Below are 5,414 nucleotides of genomic sequence, written 5' to 3'. Positions count from 1 at the left end.
GAAAACAGCGTTTAAAACTAAGTTCGGCTTATATGAGTGGTTAGTAATGCCCTTTGGTTTAACTAATGCACCTAGTACTTTCATGAGACTCGATGAACGAAGTTTTACGTGCTTTTATTGGACGCTTTGTGGTGGTATACTTTGATGATATTCTCGATTTATAGCAAATCTTTGGAGGAACATTTGGATCATTTACGTGCTGTTTTCAATGCATTACGTGATGCACGTTTGTATGGTAATCTTGAGAAGTGCACCTTTTGCACCAATCGAGTTGCGTTTCTTGGCTATGTTGTTACCGCGCAGGAATTGAAGTTGATCCGACCAAGATTGAGGCAATTGAGAGTTGGCCGCAGCCAAAGACGGTCACACAAGTGAGGAGTTTTCTTGGCCTCGCCGGCTTCTATAGGCGCTTTGTTAAAGATTTTGGATCCATTGCTGCGCCGTCGAATGAGCTTACAAAGAAGGATGTGCCCTTTGTGTGGGGCGATGCACAACAAGACGCCTTCATGATTCTCGAAAGATAAGTTAACACATGCTCCATTACTCCAACTTCCTGATTTCAATAAGACTTTTGAGCTTGAATGTGATGCTAGTGGAATTGGTTTGGGAGGTGTGTTATTACAAGAGGGCAAACCTCGTTGCATATTTTAGTGAAAAATTGAGTGGGCCTAGTCTGAACTATTCTACTTATGATAAAGAATTATATGCGCCGGTTCGGACATTAGAAACTTGGCAACATTATTTATGGCCTAAAGAATTTGTTATACATTCTCGATCATGAATCTTTTGAAGCATATTCGTAGTCAAGCTAAGTTGAATCGTCGCCATGCAAAGTGGGTTGAGTTTATAGAGTCTTTTCCTTATGTTATCAAACACAAAAAGGGTAAAGATAATGTTATTGCTGATGCTTTGTCGCGCCGTTATACTATGCTATCTCAACTTGACTTCAAGATTTTTGGATTAGAAACCATAAAGGAACAATACTTGCTTGATGCCGATTTTAAAGATGTGTTGCTGAATTGTAAAGATGGTAGAACATGGAACAAATTCGTCCTCAATGATGGATTTGTGTTCCGTGCTAACAAGCTATGCATCCCAGATGGTTCCGTTCGTCTTTTGTTGTTACAGAGGCGCATGGAGGAGGATTGATGGGTCACTTTGGTGTGAAGAAGACGGAGGATGTACTTGTCGCACACTTCTTTTGGCCACGTATGCGTCGAGATGTTGAGAGATTTGTGGCGCGCCGCACTACATGTCAAAAAGCTAAGTCTCGACTTAATCCACATGGTTTATATATGCCTCTTCCTCGTTCCTAGTGTACCTTGGGAGGATATTTCTATGGATTTCGTTTTGGGTTTGCCTCTGTATACGTAAGGGAGGGATAGTATCTTTGTTGTTGTGGATAGGTTTTCTAAGATGGCACATTTTATTCCATGTCACAAAACCGATGATGCTACACATGTTGCTGATTTGTTCTTTCGCGAAATTGTGCGTTTACATGGTGTGCCAAATACTATTGTTTTTGATCGTGATACTAAGTTTCTTAGCCACTTTTGGAGATGTTTATGGGCTAAGTTGGGGACTAAATTGCTGTTTAGTACTACATGTCATCCCCAAACTGATGGACAAACTGAAGTAGTAAATAGAACTTTGTCTACTATGTCGCGGGCTGTTTTGAAGAAGAACTTAAAATTGTGGGAAGAATGTTTACCTCATGTTGAATTTGCTTACAATCGCTCGCTGCATTCTACCACTAAGATGTGCCCATTTGAGATTGTTTATGGTTTTGTACCACGTGCACCTATTGATTTGTTGCCTTTACCATCTTCTGTGCAAAATAATTTGGATGCTACAAACCGTGCTGAATTGATAATAAAATTGCATGAGACTACTAAAGATAACATAGCACGCATGAATACTAAGTATAAAATTGCTGGGGATAGAGGAAGAAAACATGTTGTGTTTGATGTTGGTGATCTTGTTTGGTTGCATTTGCGCAAAGATCGTTTTCCTGAATTGCGCAAGTCGAAATCCAATGCCACGCGCTGCTGGTCCTTTTAAGGTGTTAGAGAAAATAAATGATAATGCATATAAACTTGAGCTTCCGCAGAATTGGGTCCTGAGTTAGTCCTACATTTAACATTGCAGATTTGAAGCCTTACTTTGGTGAAGAAGAGGAGCTTTCAGTCGAGACTGACTTCAATTCAAGAAGGGGGCATGATGAGGACATCCCATCTCTTGATACAACCACCGTACCTACAACCACACAAATACAAGGACCAATCACTCGAGCTCGTGCCAAACAACTTAACTATCGTGTACTTTCGTTTCTTGGAACAATTCCTCACATACATGAGAATATGATGCTGCCTAAATCAGATATGTTTGTTACTCTTAGGAATGATGGACCAAGCATGGATGAGGAGGACAAGCATTGGAGCATGATCACGCATGGAGGAGATGGCAGCAAGCATTTGAGGATTGAAGATGACGCCGCAAGTGGAGATTTCAGAACTTTGAAGCCACCATAAGAAGAGATGAAGACATGGGCGAAATATAGAGTTTCCCACTTCATAATTTCGTCCATAGCATGTTATGGTGCTGCGTCACCTTTAGTTTTGGGCCAGGCCCATGTCATTTTCGCAGGAATTAAGTCAGCCACTTTTTAGAGTCCGTATTGAAGGGGGAAAGGCCTTCTAGGGTTTGGTTCGGCCACCACATGTATGGCTGGCCGAAACCCCACCTTTTCCTCCTTTAAATACCCCCATAGCCGTCACGTTTAGACTCGGATTTTGATTAGATTAAAAGTTAGCCATTGCTGCAACTCTCGTGTACTTCTTTTGAGGCCAACGCCCAGAACAAGACCGACTATTCGGAATCCCACCTTTGTCAATAAAGCTTTCATCTTTCATCCGCAATATTCTGATTGCATCATTAGTTCTTACTTGTTCTCGATTTCAGGTAGGAATTAAGACCCTCGTCTGGTAGGCTGATCGTGCTCCCGCAAGATCAGTAACTCCCGGAGATTGTCCTAGCGATTGCATTGGCGCACGAGCTTTGCACGTGTAGTCGGATCGTCAAGCACGAACTCCACCAACAAATCGAATTATCCTCGTCTCATCGAAAGATCGGCCACCTTTGCCCTATCAATAGAGGACCTCAACGATGGCACCATCATATGGATCATCAAGAGCGTCCTCATCATGATCGTCATCGACACTCGTCTACGAGAGTGCCGGTCTTGCTTGGGCGGCAGTGCCGGCCATGGCGACAGTGCCGGCCTGTTGGGGGCGGCAGTGCCGGCCTGTGCTGTGGCCGGCGGCTGGAGCACTTCTTCTCCTTCTCTTTGGTCTTCCCTTCTTCTTCTTCTTCTTCTTCTTCTTCCATGAACCATGTGGCTTCCCTCTCCTCGGCTCCTTGACGCTCCCTTTGGGTCCTTGGCGAGATTGGTACCTAATGACACATAGACATAGATATGAGGTAGCAATCCGTCCAAGGTTATGTCGAGTTCAAGTGTAGAGAGGAGTGAATTCACCTTATCATGTATGGACTTCACTCGGTCTCGGGTCATTGGTTCTCTTGGGGGAAACGTTGGCCATGATGTAGTTTCGACGATAGGCGGGGCTACATCATGTAGGCTACTCATATTGATGATTGATGCTGTGGCCGGTTGGTATTCTTCCAGTCGTCATCGGGTCACCTCTCCTTCTGGTTTGCGTGCTCTACCTCGACGTTTGAAGACTTATATCCAGATCAGATACTCTTCTGGCTGTCGGTGCATGCGATGTTGTACAACTGCTCCATTAAACGCACACCTCAGCATGCCATTAAAACAGTATACATAAAGGTACCCACAGAATCACACACATCAAGTTTGTGTTTTCATTGGCAATTGCTTGTGACGGTAAAGCACACGTCCGTTGGGAACCCAAAGAGGAATGTGTGATGCGTACAGCAGCAAGTTTTCCCTCAGTAAGAAACCAAGGTTATCGAACCAGTAGGAGATGAAGGCCACGTGAAGGTTGTTGGTGGAGGAGTGTAGTGCGGCGCAACACCAGAGATTCCGGCGCCAACGTGGAACCTGCACAACACAATCAAAATACTTTGCCCCAACTTAACAGTGAGGTTGTCAATCTCACCGGCTTGTTGTAAACAAAGGATTAAACGTATGGTGTGGAGAATGATGTTTGTTTGCAAAGAACAACAGAGAATAATGATTGCAGTAGGTTGTATTTCAGATGTAAAGGAATGGACCGGGGTCCACAATTTACTAGTGGTGTCTCTCCAATAAGATAAATAGCATGTTGGGTGAACAAATTACAGTTGGGCAATTGACAGAATAGAGATGCACATACATATCATGATGACTACTATGAGATTTAATTAGGGCATTACGACAAAGAACATAGACCGCTATCCAGCATGCATCTATGCCTAAAAAGTCCACATTCGGGTTAGCATCCGCACCCCTTCCAGTATTAAGTTGCAAACAACAGACAATTGCATTAAGTACTGCGCGTAATGTAATCAACACAAATATCCTTAGACAATGCATTGATGTTTTATCCCTAGTGGCAACAACACATCCACAACCTTAGAACTTTCTGTCACTGTCCCAGATTCAATGGAGGCATGAACCCACTATCGAGCATAAATACTCCCTCTTGGAGTCACAAGTATCAACTTGGCCAGAGCCTCTACTAGCAACGGAGAGCATGCAAGAACATAAATAACACATATATGATAGATCAATAATCAACTTGACATAGTATTCAATATTCATCGGATCCCAACAAACGCAACATGTAGCATTACAAATAGATGATCCTGATCATGATAGGCAGCTCACAAGATCTAAACATGATAGCACAAGAGGAGAAGACAACCATCTAGCTACTGCTATGGACCCATAGTCCAAGGATGAACTACTCACGCATCAGTCCGGAGGCGGGCATGGTGATGTAGAGCCCTCCGGTGATGATTCCCCTCTCCGGCAGGGTGCCGGGGGCGATCTCCTGAATCACCCGAGATGGGATTGGCGGCGGCGGCGTCTCAGTAACTTTTCTCGTATCGTGGCTCTCGGTGATAGGGTTTTCGCGACGGAAGGAATAAATAGGCGAAGGGGCAGAGTCGGGGGCGCCCGAGGGGCCACCCCATATGGCGGCCCAGCCAGGGGTTGGGCCGCGCCCCCTATGGTGTGGCCGCCTCACGTCCCCTCTTCGTCTCCTCTTCGGTGTTCTGGAAGGCTCCGCGGAAAATAAGACCGTGGGCTTTTGTTTCGTCCAATTCCGAGAATATTTTCTGTGTAGGATTTCTGAAACCAAAAACAGCAGAAAACAGGAACTGGCGCTTCGGCATCTTGTTAATAGGTTAGTGTCGAAAAATGCATCAAAATGATGTAAAGTGTATATAAA

This window comes from Lolium rigidum, unplaced genomic scaffold (genome assembly GCF_022539505.1).
Source record: "Lolium rigidum isolate FL_2022 unplaced genomic scaffold, APGP_CSIRO_Lrig_0.1 contig_5228_1, whole genome shotgun sequence".
Lineage (NCBI taxonomy): Eukaryota > Viridiplantae > Streptophyta > Magnoliopsida > Poales > Poaceae > Lolium > Lolium rigidum.
This window is presented reverse-complemented; position numbering follows the sequence as displayed.